Source organism: Grus americana, chromosome 17 (genome assembly GCF_028858705.1).
Source record: "Grus americana isolate bGruAme1 chromosome 17, bGruAme1.mat, whole genome shotgun sequence".
NCBI classification, from domain to species: domain Eukaryota; kingdom Metazoa; phylum Chordata; class Aves; order Gruiformes; family Gruidae; genus Grus; species Grus americana.
The window spans coordinates 639,389-654,170 of NC_072868.1; the positions used below are offsets into that span (position 1 = coordinate 639,389).

The following is a 14,782-nucleotide window of genomic DNA, read 5'->3' on the forward strand; positions in this document are numbered from 1 at the left end:
ATTTACGAGAACAGAACTGAAGACCAAGTGAGATTATTAAAATCTCTCATCAACTCTGATTTGCACAGTAGAGGGCACAGTCACCCAGTCATTCCCACATCAGGACTGAATTACAACTGCTTTGCTTAATAACTGACCTGATCTGGCCAGAATATTGAGAATTCCTGGGGAAAACCAATACAGAATTTTATTATTCCTCCCAAACCACATTCATATGAAAACGAGACCACTGAGATGCATCAAGACACATATCAGGAACATTTTCTTCAACATTACCCATAGAAACAGTAGCAAAACACTCCTCTATTCTCCTTTACCGCAGATTAAGCCAGGCTATAATAATTACGGGCACAAATAGTCTTAACCAGTACTGCACAACTGTCCAACACGAGGCTTAAGAGTGGTAAGCAGCAGAGACATATTTACTTATATCCAAGATACAGCTGACAGACGATGAGCACAAGATAAACCCTGATAATGGAGGGTTATGGTATCAGCACTGCCTACAGAAATAGAACTCACTGAGTGTTTGGCTTTACCTTTTTCCAGGAAGCAACAGTGGTGGCAATCCAGCTGAGCTATTTGTGAGAATGAAAATTAAATAATTAAAAATTAAAATCCCTATTCTGTTGCACATGAAAACCAACCAAAAAATTAATTAAAGCTGATTTGCTTTCTCCTAATTTTTTTTCAATTTTTGAGCTTAGACTATATTATGACCATAATTTTTTGAGCTTCCTACTGAAAATACCATACCTATACATTAATACTTTGCTATAATGTTTACCTTGAACATGCAACAGAGGAATGCTTAAGAAAACTGTCCTAGAAGCGTATTTCAGAAAGTTTCCTAGTATGTCTTCAAAGGACCAAAATATATATGTTGTACGTAATAAAGCCTCCAAAACCTGAACGTACTACTACACTTATGCTTTCCAATGAAAAGCACTAAAGATCCTGTCATGTACGACCAATGTGAAATATGAGCTGCAAACAGAAGGACTGGAGGATTTCTGAAGGTGATCTGCAATTAGGAAAATGCAAATTAAACAAGTCTGTTAATTTCAATTAGTTTTTAACCTTACATACAAAATGAGTAGCTAAGAATATAATTACAGCCTCCAATAATGCTGCTTCCAGCAGTTGTTTAGTTTTCATTTTACAACATTTCCAGCTTCTACATTTGCAAACATCTCAATACAAGCCAAGTATAGCCCACACTAAATTTCTGCCCTCAAGACAGCCAGTTTCAGTGTCTCATGTGCCACACACAAGCTAAGTTTCAAAATCTCAAACTAATAAATGAAATTGGAACAATCATGGCCAATCCTGAGCCACAATCCCAGTTCAATGGTCAACAATCCAAATGAATCCTAGTGATTGCCTTGGATCTTCAGGAGTCTAGCCCCAATTTAGTAAGACATGCATTTGGTAAGCTCCGCTCCCCTAGCCCAAGTAAATTATTGTGCCAGATAACCTCCAAGCTGATTTTAAACTCAGCTCTTAGACTTTACATGACCTTTTGACTTTTCACCATAGACCGATACACTAGGGCTAACCAAGGTCTGACAGGCCTCAGGATTTGGAATACTGTTGTCCTCTTGTTTCTATAGAAAAAGACAGGCAGAAGCTAAAGTAACGTGCCCCCAAGTCCTCCTGTCTGAACAGGGGAGGTTTGTGAGCGCACCTGATGTAGGAAGCAGAAGTGGATTCTTCTCCACTTGCATGCCCATCTTCTCATCGCCTCAGTATTCAAGCACAAAAACTCTCCTGGGTTTCCCAGATGCAACCCCTTGACACTTATCGGACCCTTCCTATTCTCTGGAGCACGCATATGACCAAGTCGCCCCAGTTCTGCTACAAACTTTGGCCATGATTCAGGTGCTGTGACCGCATGGTATCACAACCTGATCACACACTGGTTCCAGACTCCTCGAACTTGAGAGGAATCAAAAAACAGATCAGACACCAGGCTCTCAATTGGCACCACAACACCCCAAGGCTCTGCCGCAGGGCCAGCTGACGGCATTCCAACATCACCTGGGAAGCCGGCAACAGTGCTACACAACAGCATTTGTTCTGTAACACTGCATTTTCTGCACCAGACTTCATAATGATGATTTTTAAGGCAGTAGAAGCACCTGACTTTGCTACAATGTTTTGATTTACTCCCCATGACTTACATTAAATATAAAAAAAGAAATGGCCATTGATCTAAAGTGACGATGCAAGTCAACAAAGAAATTTTTACAAGCTATTCCTTTCCCATTCACATACTGACAAGACTGTGCTGAATTAAAGAAAAACACCCCGTTTTTCATTGTCCAAAATAAATAATACAACTGAGAATTTTGAGATCTGAATACCAGAAAGGAAAGCTACAGAGGACAGCAAGCAGAAAGCCCAGACCACTCCAGTCCGCTATTTACATGGGGGGGGGAAATCAGCTTCGCAATAAAACCAGGGGCAGTTTCAAGGCGTTTCTCTTTTTCCCCAACGAAGCCCAGTATGACGAGGGATTATTTCCTCAACCCAGCTCTGCGAGGGAGCGGTACTTTCCTCCGGCGGCTCATAACGGCAGAGGAGCGGAACCCTCCCTCAGCGGCGGCCTCTCGGCGGGGGACGCCGGCGGCAGCGACCGCCCGGGCCCCTGCGGGCTGCGGCCGCCTCCGCGGGACCCGCCCGGGGAACACCCCCGCCCAGGTAACCCTCGCGGCGTAACCATTCACCGGCGGCGCCCCGGCCTCGGGGAGCAGCAGCCGCAGGGCTCAGCGGGACAGACGGTGCCCGCGGGCGCGGCCGCCGCAAGCCGCTGACCCCGGCCCGCCCGCCGCCGCCGCACCGGCTCCCGTGGAGCCGCCGCGCGGCACCTGCTGCCGAGGGGCAGCTAAGCGCCTCAATGCCGCTGCCCCGGCGCCCGGTAGCCGCGGTGGACGCGCGGGGTCAGCCCCAGGGGTGCCGGCGCCGCCGGCGGGGCTCACCTGGACGGCAGGTACCTCAGCAGCTCCGGCCGCCGCGGCATGTGGGGCGCTCTGCGCCTGCGCGCCGCGCCGCGGGGACTCCGCATGCGCGGGGGCCGTTCCGGAGGGTCGGGACTACAAACAAGATGGCGGCCGCGCGGCAAGCACCATCTTGGGGTGGTTCCTCTCGCACCGCCCGGAGGGCTGGGCCCCGCCCCCGTCAGCTGCAGCCGCCTGCTCGGGCGGGAGATGGCGCTGACGCCGGTCCCTCGTCACCCCGTCCGGCCGCGTCCCCTTAGCCGCGCCGGCATCGCCACACCGCTGGTGCGCCACCCGTCCGGGCCCAGGCCTTCCTTGCATCTTCTCCGCCTCGGCCTCACAGCGATCCCCTGACAACTCAGGGCAGAAGAGGCCGCCGAAGCCCTGGCCGCCACCCACCAACAGGGAGCTGGGACCCAGCGACAGGCGAATCGCAAGCTAAGGGAGCATGTCCGCAGCATTCCTTGGCCCGAAACACCTCTTGTGTTGGTTTTGGTTTGTTTGGCTTTTTTTTTTTTTAACTTCCAGAGGTAAGAGAAAATTCTTGGCCAAATAAATTCGCTTGTTCCTTCCGCCACTGGAAGTTCTGGCAGTGAGTGTGGATGTTGGGAGCCCTCCCCCAGGTCACGGTTGTCCCTCTGCCCCTGCTCCTTCCGTGAGCCGTCCCAGACGGACCCCAGCTCTGTGCAACACCCGGCACTTCAGCCGTGCCCCTGAGCAGTGCGCGTTCTGCCCTCTGCCTCCGACTGCATCTCCCAGTGGAAATACTTGGTGTCCAGGATAGCCTGGCATCCCCAGCGCCTCTCACCTTACCCTTGGTAGGGCCCCGCCCCAAATATTTAAAAACCAATTACTGCCCAAACTTAATCCATATTCTGGTTTGTGATGCCCCCCAGTGGTCCTACGTACTGCTGCTAACAGCGCTTAAATAGAGGTGATGAATAGCAGCAGAGGAGGGGCCGGTGTGTCGGCAAACCCTCCCTGGGCCGGTTCCCAGCAGAAGACAGCGAGCCCATAGTCCCCGCCGTGGTGCCACTGGGGCCGTCCCAGCCCCACACAGCACCACCGAGCGCCCAGTGCTCCCCCCCCCTTGTCCGTGAGCCTCAGCGCTCCCCTGAACCGCCTGTGAAATCCCGACACCTCCCTCAGCGCCAGCCGCTGCTTTATCACCTTTTCCCACTCACCTGTTATCTCTAGCAATCTGTCACCAGCTTCTCCCACCCTGTCCAGCTAGCTGAACATCAGGCCAGGGCCTTGTCACTTGCCAGCAGTACTCCCTTTGAGGTGACAGCAGAAGCAGCTGCTTTACTGGGGAAACCTCCGCTCATGCAGCTGCAAGTAGCTGCAGTCAGACCTCCCACCAGGGAGACCCAGCAAGGGCAGCACAGGGAACACACAGGGAGGCATTTTAGGTAGTTAGCACCCCTCTAGGCAGGCAGACAAGTCCAGCTCTTTGGCCCTGTTAGCCACAGGATGCTTCCCAGGTGTTGGCAGCAAGGTGGAGTACCTTGGTTGTGCCTCAGGCTCCTGGTGATGGAGTGAACCCAGTTCTTGCCTGAGTCTGAGGTCTTTGCAGACCACCCTGCAGATCTGGGTGATCCACCTCAAAGGTCCACTTCACTGTTGGTCACAGCACTGACTGCCAAGTCAAGTCTGCTTGCTGAGTGCCAGATTCAGTTCAGCACCAGAGTTGGGCAGTGTTACACACTCACTCAAGCCTAGAGGCAAGCAGTGCTCCATTTTGCCAACCAAGATCAGTGCAACCCTCCTAACACACCCTTTCATTTGTAGTGCACCATTGCCTGCCTTTGCCAGGGCTATACATTGAAATTCAGGGGGCTATGGTGACTATCTCACCTGTAAGTTTCCTAGTTCCTTTTCTTTTAAGGAACTGCCAGAAGAAAACAGGATCCAAGGTGAATGTGTACCTACCAGAGAACAGTGTGGGGCTAGCTGCTCCCCCTGAAGGATGGGGGAGCTGGCCAGAGGCCCGACCAGCCAGAGTACCATCCCATCATACCCAAGCAAGTTGGGCAGAGCAGACCTAAAGATGGTAGCCAGGTTCAGTTGAGAGCCCAGATCATCAGGCGAGTTCATGGAGATAAGGCAGGTTCAAGTCAGCCTGCAAGTTGGGGTCAGCTCTGGTGAGGATAACCAGGTCAGATGCAGCCCAGCAGTTGCTGGGCAGGTCCATGGGAATGAGGCAGGTACAAGATCAAGCTGGAAGGTCACTCTGTGGGCCAGGCATAGCTGAGACAAAGCTAGAGAACAGTTCTCTTATAACATAGCTCAGGCAGGGACTAAAGGCCCAGGTCTGAGCTTAAATGGACTCCTGGGCCCATGGGTAGGACACGTGTGGGTGGAAGCCCCAGGTGAGGCTGGTCAGGGCCACTAAGGCCTATTAGTGCACTGAGGGCTTTGGCAGTACCTCCCAAAAATCTATGTATGGGATCACCCAATGCACTGTGTGTGTGTCTGATATCCACTCCCTGCTCCTCACACCCAGCACTGGCAGAGTCCCCTCCTGCAGCTTCCCTCCTGGGGAACCCAAGTGCCCCCTGAGGCTTGGAGCCCTTCAAGTAGGCAGTACTGGCTGTACTCACTGTACCTTGCCTACAAGGACAGTGATTTTTCTTTTTGATCCCTCCTCTTAAGATGTGAAAAGCATGCAGTAAGTGATCGCTGGGTACCAGCCAGCCACTAAGTGTGTGGGCTAAGACCTGGGACCCCCCACCCATGGGCCCAGGAGCCCCATTCCAGCTTAGCCTGGGTTCTCCCTCCCTCCCTGCCCGAGCTGGGGGGGGTGCCTGTCTCTAGCTCTCTCTCACCTTGATTTCTGGCTGGACCTTGGCTGTTAAGTAGCTTGGCTCTTGGGCAGACTCCTTCAGCGTATATTACAGCCCACCGTTATCTTGAGTGATTAATTTTTTTCTTTTTTTACTTTTCTTTCATATAGGTACTTTTTCTTACAAAAGCATTTAAAGAGTAACATGCTGTCTGCTTCTTCCTGCACAGGCTCAAGCATAACTCCAGCTCTCCATGATGCCTTTGTGCTTGCCTGGGCTACCAAGAACAAGAGTGGAAGGAAGAGGTGTAAGTGCAGACCTGTGCAGGCATTATATGCAGAAACAGTTAGTACGACTGCTTAAATGTTTAGGTATGATGTAAACTAGACTAGCTGTTGAACAGAGGTGGAAGGAGGGGGATGTCCTGCCACAAGACTGTACAATCATTGCAATAGTCCACCAGCCCAGGAAGTTGTGTTTAGGCTCTCTGGTGGGGCTGGTTCCCATGCTGTGCTTGCTGTTGTCAGTATGGATTATTTCATCTGTGCATGTGCATAGCAGTCCAGGACCCTGCAACAGGCAGCAGCATTTGCCTTAACTAGGCTAACACCACCTCCTCCCCATGTGTTTTCAACTGACCTGTGTCTTTTTTTCTGCAATCCTCACAGAAGAAAGTGTTACTTCCTATTTTTTTTCTGAGAAGACACTAAGACGACACTCCTGCTGGAAATAACTTACAGAACTGTATGCTGTTGTGTTGGGGATCCAATGTAGTAATAACCATGTTGTAGGCATAAGTGAGGGCTGGGAAGCAGAGGGCTCTCTGGCTGTAAAGGCAGCCAGGGCTGGGGTTCCTCGATGCTTTTGCAGTCACTCAGGCACGTGTGAGCATGGGTTGCCCTGTGCCCTGGCACAGCGTGCCTCTGGGCCAAGGCGCCCAGGGGGATGGGGCTGCTGAGGCAGCTCTCGAACCCTGGATGGCCCAGCTGACTTCACACCAGGAGAATGTGGGTCGTTTATTTCTGAACAAGTAGGGTATAACTGCATACCTTCTCATGTCAGCCTAAATCCCTCACGAGGTTTTGACTGTTTTCTTGCCAAAATCTACAGCTTACATGAGTCAACCTAGGAGATCAGTGGCAATGAAGTAACTATTCTACCCCTCCAGGTCTGTAGGTCAAAATACTAAGACAGTCTTGAAATGATATTGTATTTTAATTAAATTAATTATTTTTCAAGCTTTATAGAAAAAGGAATTGTTCACTGCAAAGTGATAAAATGTCTTAAGCCAACTTAACCTTCATCCATCACTTGTGCAATGTGCACATTTAGTGCAGCTAAATGCTTGGAGTGTTTGCATTCAGAGGAAGGTTGCATTTGGAAAATAACAGCTAGAATTCAGGCTGTCTCTGTCACAGAACCACAGAATCCCAGAACAGCTGGGGTTGGAGGGGACCTCTGGAGATCCTCTAGTCCAGCCTCCCTGCTAGAGCAGGATCACCGAGAGTAGGTTGCACAGGATTGCGTCCAGCAGGTTTGGAATCTCTCCAGAGAAGGAGACTCCACAACCTCTCTTCTGCCTAATCCAAGTCAGATTTTCCCAAATACGGTTGGTTGTTGTTATAGTCAGGGATGTTAGAGCATCTTCTCTGCATATTTGCATTCAGCTCTCTCCAAGGAGAGGGTGTCTGCCAGAGATACTAGCATCTAATTGAGCTTGAGGGCTGGTGTGAGTGGTCTGATTCTGCAAGTAGTTCAAAATACCACATTTCTCCCTCTGTGCTTTTGTGACAGCACAGAAAGAAGCATGCAACATATGCAGCTGCAGTGCAAGGTAAAGGGAGTCTATTCCGTTATTTTTTCCACTGGAGAGTCATTTGAATCGTTGAGAGCTGTCCTGAGTGATGGATGGCTTGTTTCCACCAAACACCAGGACAGGACAGCAGGGATCAGGCAACAGCCTGTGAAGAGCCTGGGGCTGGCCCTTAGCAGTGGGCTACAAACGTAACTATGCCAGCTATACATACATGTGCCTCATCCAGTTCATTCAAATCTACTGGGCCAGTGTGATTTCCTGTGCCTTCCCAGTTTTATGCAGAGAGCAAAGCTGTCCGGATCCAGAGGGCAGGGCTGTTCCAGCAGCTGGAGCCTGCTCTCCTGCAGAACAGCCTGCAGCTCTGCTGCACCCGGATGGGGCTGTCCTAGAGAACAGGTCTGATGGGGAGCAGCTGAGGGAACTGGGGGTGTTGAGCCTGGAGAAAAGGAGGCTGAAAGGATGTTATAGCCAGGTGGGGGTCGGTCTCTTCTCCCAAGTAACAAGCGATAGGACAAGAGGAAATGGCCTCAAGTTGTGCCAGAGGAGGTTTAGATTGGGTATTGGGAAGAATTTCTTCCCCGAAAGGGTTGTCCCTCCCTGGCACAGGCTGCCCAGGGCAGTGGTGGAGTCCCCATGCCTGGAGGTATTTAGAAGATGTGTAGATGTGGTGCTTGGGGACATGGTTTAGTGGTGGGCTTGGCAGTGCTGGGTTAACAATTGGACTTGATGATCTTAAAGGTCTTTTCCAACCTGAATGATTCTGTGATTCTATGATTCCTGCTGGGTGCACTTTCCAAGCATCTTCCCAGGCTACAGAAGTCATGATTGCTCACCATCAGTCACAGATGGGAAATGAAAAAGGGTGCTACACTGAGGCCAGAGGTACAGGGAGAATGGCAAGCCTGTAAGGTAAGTTGTGCAAGAGGACCTGATGTAAGGGCATGTGTTTCCAAAGTAGTGGACTCCTCGAGTCTGGAGAGCTCACAGCACAGTGTGCTGGCATCAGAAGGAGCCCTTGGCTGCTCAGAGAACTCCTGCAAAAGGCTGCTCATTCCCTGTGAGACAGAGCACTGTAATGCAAGGCTCTGATGGCTGGGCTGCAGAGTCGCTCTCCACAAACCTCACTTCTTTGTATCAAAGCCAATGAGTCACTTGTCTCTTTCTGTGGCTTTCATGAAACTGAGAGAGTTGACCACTCTTCTTATTTCATTGGCATGCTGAAAAACACTTTCCACATCATCACTGCACACCTATTGCATTGACAATTTCCTGAGCAGTGTAAGCAGGGCAGCGCAGATTACTGTGCAAAAAAGGGCAACGCTGGGGCTGGCTGCTCTGTTTTCTCAAGGCAGAAAGCTGCCTTCTGTAGGCTGGGTGGTTAATGGCTGAGGAGCACAGACCAGGAGTGAGAGAACCACAGCTCCATCTACCTGCCCATTTTCAGCACAAACCCCCATTTCTGCCCAAGCTGTGCCCTGCACTGGCTCTGTGTCTGCAAAGAGGGGTGGCACTGCATCTTCCAGCCCAGAAAATAGACTGCATCAAATTCCTTTTTCTTTCATAAAACCATGCCTTTTCTTCAGTAAACGTTTACTTGATAATATTTACTTTCTCTGTTCACTTCCTAGTAATTATTAACAAAACCTAAAGCAGTGAACGCTAAGCATGCCTGAAAGTATAGCTATTTATTAGAGGTGTGCAGTGAAAATAATGGGAAATGTGAGAATGTAACTCATGGGCAGCATTTTTCTCACTTCCTCCCCCCCCCGAAAAAGCTCTAAGTGGGACAACAACACTGGGGTTGCAATAAGGGACGGAAGAAAATCTTCACAGGACACCTGGGGTATTGTCTTGATGCAAAAGAGCCGGCCAAGGAAGTAGCCAAAATATCCAGATTAAAACTATACATATATATGTATATGTACATAAATGAATGTTTATGATTATAGGTATGTTGTGATAAATATTAATGATATATTACTTAGATACATTATATATATATATGATATATAGTGAACTAATGTAATATGGATATAGAGTTAACTGAATGCACGGTCCTGGAGTCCGAGTAGTTTGGGCTGGAGCTTTGGACTGGAAATATGCTCAATGTGTATAAAATAATTGGTGAATTAAAACATGAATGATAGAATACAGCCTATAAGAAAATGCATGGTGCAGTGCAGTAAGGAACTGATGAAATGCTTATAAAACAGAGGTCCTGAAGCTCAGACATCAGCATCCTGCTCAGTCACAGCACAACATTGCTTGTCTACAGGACACCTGCGGGACAAATCCAGTGCCCACTCACGCTGGGCAGAAGAGGTCCTGTTCCCTGCAGGGTTCGGAGCCGCCTGAGGCAGGCGGTTGTGGGCAGCAGTTGCTGTCTGGGCACACCGGGTGGGACGGTGCTCACGGCTTTCTGCCCAGCTGGCTGCCAGGAGCGGGCAGGGGAGAGTCAGACCCTGGAAGCAGCAGCAGGACGCAGGTCTGATGATAAACTTTTCCATTAGGCCCAAGGTCAAGATGACCCCTGTCTCTGTCTGTTTGCTCTCCAAATGCACAGAGGTTCACCCCGAGAGAGAATCTGAAAGGCTTTCAAGAAGCCCGCTGAAGCCTTTGTACCACTGTTTACTACAGAACAGCTTCAGGCTATTCCCTGGCTGAAATTTCTCTTTATGGTGAATGAGTCAGCCAGAAAATCTGTTTCAAGCTGAAGTAAGGAGAAGAAATCTGAAGACAAATTGCTCATAAGAAGAAATTGCTAGCACTAGATCGTACTCGCTCTTGTGTTGTAGACTAAACAAGAAATTAGTCATCTACCTGCTTATGTAACCATAAAACGAATGCCCTTGATATGAGAGGAATGGGACATGGCAATCACCGTTCCACTTTTTAAAAGGGATTTGAGGAACTACAGACCATTGAGTTTAGTGTCTCTATCAGACAAATGTATGGAAGCTATACCAAAGAAGGTAATTGATAGAAATACAGAAAAAATAGAGTAAAACCATGCTGAGTGATGATGACTTTACAGAGGGGAAAATGCTTCAGTGGTGAAGCAGAGAGGCTGGAGGTCCCCAACGGGTGAGGGCAGGGGTCCAGATGGGTCCCAGGAGACAGAGCAGTGGGCTGGGGGGCGGCAAGGGCTGAGCCCCGTCCCCTCTTCCCTGGCAGCTGTGCTCACTGCCTACCTCGTCACATGGTGGGTGGTAGCACCCCGAGGTGCCCCGGCTGCCCTGCCGGTGAGGGGCACAAGGCGGCTGAGACAGGGTGTTAGGACAATGCCTCCCTGCCTGCAGCTCCCAGCACCGAGTCACTGGATGAGGAGAAACCAGCGACTCCAGACCAAACTGTCTCAGATGAGACCTGAAAAGGAGCCATGAATTTTGAAAAGCGCTTTTCAGAGAAAGAGTTGAAAACTGCATTTTTACTTCCCCATTCTCAGTTGAGTTTAAGTAATATCTCATCCCAGTTACTGCTGCATGCAATGTAAACCACAACAGGGCTTCTCAGAGAATGTAACTAGTAGACCAGAGTTAATAGCCCAATTAGTGGATGGATGGCATTCTGGAGCGTGCCAAAAGGCCTTAAATTTCACACAAGCCTTTTCTCTTTGTTCTTGGAATGCCAATGGCCTTTCTCTGATGGGTTCCTTCCTTTGAGAGCTGTGTTTTCAACTGTCTTCTACCTGATCAGCCAGGCTTGTGTTTTGAAAGCACACCATGAAATCCTCATTTCCAAAGGACAAGAAAACACAGCTAGCACGAGCTGGTACTGCAAAACGGTGACTACAGGCGGTTTTAAGCTCAACTGGCAGCTGTGGGCAAAGGGACCCCCCTGCCTGATACCAATCTCACTTTTCTGTTTCTAACCCCCTGGCCCAGCCCTCTTTTCTCCCAGCACACGCGCTCTTTTCCCAGAACCCCTTTAGGGTTATTGTCCCCGCACACACTCTCCTGGGAATTCGGCGTTTAGTTCCAGCTGTCCATTTCTGTGGGCAGCGTGCCCGTGTTGTGTGCAGCACAAACGCCAAGGGCTGCCCCGGTGACAGTGGCTGGTCACCCGGCTCGGAGCCACACGTGGGACCCTCTTGGCCAGACACAGGGGGGTTGGTGGGTGCCTCCTGGTCAGCCCACAGGCCTGACCCCAAGCCCCAAGCCCGTGTGGGTGGTTTGCACCCCATGGGGTCGGGGCTGCCAGCAGACCTGCAAACCGCGGTCCCTGCGCTTGCCTTCTTGTTTAATTTTCTTTCTGTTTGCATTTAAACTTTAATTATTAAGTTCACCTCTTATTAAACAACCTTTTCATGCATACACTTTTATATATATTTACATTCTGCAAATAAAAGAAATTACAAAAGTGCATCTGTATCTGTATAATATATTTATACATATTTGTACAGCTTTGCACATGTAGAGACAGGTTTGTATATATGAATATCTCCATATAGCAGGTCACGTAACTGCCCTGATGGAGCCTACCACAGCATAGCCTGCATCGCCACCATCCTCTACCACCCGCCCTGGGCTTGTGCTCCCTGTCCCAGTGCAGGTGCTCAGTACAGCCCCTGGAAGAAAGGTTCTCCGGCTCTGTGAGGAATCGAGATGCCCTTTACTAGAGGAAAGATGAGAAGGAAAAAGAGGAGAGCAGAGACAGCCTTGTGCCCCACCATTGTGGTCTTTAGATTTTTATAGGGTTTTGCTGAAGTAAACAACTCCATTCATCATTTCTGCAGTTGAGCAAAAGGACGTTTAATGAAAACATGGTGCTTAATGAAAACATGCTGCTTCACTTCAAGATAAAGACAAGGACAGGCCGGTGGCATCATTGCCAGGTGCTGAGTGGGAGCTGCCTGCAGGCTTCTCCGGTGCTGTCAGCTGGTGAAGCCCATCCGCGGGCAGGGGTGCGTGCTGCCCGGCGCAGGCCTGCTCCCACGCAGGTCAGCTGTTGCGTGGGTCACTGACTCCTCGATGTACAATGGTCTTCCGGTTAGGACCACTCCACCCCGCCCCTTGATCCACATCTGGCTGACCTTTTCTAAGGATACTGTAATCTGCAGTTTACATCAGTAAGCTTTTTGGCTACTAGAAAATTCCTTATATACACAGTCATTGCTACAATTAGCAATACAAGAGTAGCAACAAGTGGAAAAGTTGTTGGGTGCAAGAACAGGTGTACAACAGCGGTGGCGCTGGAGCTAAACCCACAAAAGATGTCCCACCATCTGGCAGCAGCAGCACCAGCTACTTGCCTTGTGGTGTGGATGAGGTGTTGATTCTGATGTAACACTCGTACTTCTACAACATTGCATTGTAGACATCTCCACCAAAACCAGAACGTCGCTGTTCAGTGTCTATCAATGACTGTATGTTATCTTCTAAATTTCTTGTAGACCACAGTGTGCTGTTAAGGAAACCACCTCTTCTCGGTCCAGGGAGGGCCCATGTAAGGGGCAACGTAGGGACTGCACAACGTAGGGACTGCACGATGTACGCTGGGTCAGGTGTGATATGCACAATTACTAGCTGCTCTCACACTAACATTATCGTGACACTCATGAACTGGAGGTGTACCACAAAAAACAGTGTGGTCTACAGGAACAACACAAAGTCAGCCACCCCAGGTGGTGAGAACTGTGACCTTACCTTACAAAGCTGCTGAGCTGAGACTGCCAGACAATTGTGAGAAGGGATGTGAGCCCTAAGGAGAAGATGGACCTGAAGTTCTACGGATGTAGGGTTATTAAAGTCAGCTAATCCAGCACAGATAGAAACAAAGGGAGGCAAACCTCCCTCCTTAAAACAATATCCATTATCTCAGGAGCCAAGGGAAGGTATAAGACTAATAATTGAAGATTTTCTGCAAAAAGGGATTTTAATTCCTTGTGGGTAGCCTTCTATCTTGCCAGTTAAAAACCTAAACTAGGCCTGGATTGAAAACCAGTTTATAGATTTGTCCAAGACTTACGAGCAGTGAATAAATGGGTAACTACCACATCCCACAGTCCCTGATCCTTCAACAATTATAACCATGATGTTGGATAATGCAAAGTGTTTTACAGCAATTGATTTGTGTACAGCTTTCGTCATACCCAGTGCATCTGCAGTCTCAGTATATTTTTGGCTTTGCCTGGGAGGGGAAACCGTTAACATGGACTAGATTCCAACGTACCTGGTGGCTGTGTTATAAAATGTGTGGTCCGCACAAAAGACATTTAGAGCTATGATTACAGAGGTTTAGCTGTGCCTAATATACACTTGTGCTTGGTTATCATCCCACATTAAAGGGATTTTTCTATGCACAGTCCAGTCACCGATTACCCCCTTTCCCGCTCGGTGCAGCCTGAGATTATTGCCCTGTGCCCTAGTGAGCCATCAAGCTCTGCTGCTACTCGCATGCTCCACAACTGGGTGGTGATGCAAACTCCACCAGCAGTCCTCGGTGGCGCCGCAGCCAAGGAGGAACTTTGGAGTGGCTGGAGGACAAGGACATCTGGCACTTGGCATCTGCTGACACACAGCACACAGCAAGCGAAAGCAGTCTGTGACACCACAGTGAGGCTCCACACAGCAGTTCTGCATGAGATAAAACAAAGGAATTATTTTACATACCGCATACGCTGAGGGACATGGTGAGGGGGTCTGCTTGTTCTTCCAAGATGGAGTACGTTGCTCCTGGCCTCTGTGCCACAGTTTCTGCAGGGGTGGGTTTTCCCTGCAAGGGGCCAGGAGACTGGAGATGGGCGGGCGGTTGGGAGAGGACACAGCCAGGACAGCTGACCCCAACTGACCAAAGGGATATTCCGTACCATATGATGTTATGCTCAGTAATAAAAGCTGAAGGAAAGGAGGGGAGGAGCCCAACAGTTGTCTGTATTGGACACTGAAGTGAACTTAGCAGGGGACAAGTGGCAAAAGCAACCTATGGTGCCCAGTCCAGAGGCCCCATGCCTCCTTGGCATAGGCTACCTCAAGGGAGGTTACTTCAAGGACCCAGAAGGGTTCTGGTGGGCCTCTGGTGTATCTGCCATGGATACAGAGAAGATTAATCAGCTGTCTACCTTGCCTGGCCTCTGGGAAGACGCCTCCATTGTAGGGTTGCTGCAGGTTGAAGAACAGCCAGTTCCGATTGCTACCATGACAGTGGACCGGTGGCAATATCACACCGACTGAGACTCCCTG

At 49.7% G+C, this 14,782-nt stretch overlaps 1 protein-coding gene across 4 annotated transcripts in view; it reads right to left on the reverse strand.

Moving 5' to 3' along the window:
* NDRG3 (NDRG family member 3) overlaps window positions 1-3,055 on the reverse strand; it is a 62,205-nt gene extending 59,150 nt beyond the window's left edge. For all 4 annotated transcript variants that reach the window (XM_054845687.1, XM_054845685.1, XM_054845686.1 and 1 more), the window contains exon 1: window positions 2,982-3,055. The gene's annotated coding sequence lies outside the window, so the exon portion shown is untranslated. The remainder of the gene's footprint in view (window positions 1-2,981) is intronic.
* Window positions 3,056-14,782: the final 11,727 nt, after the last annotated feature.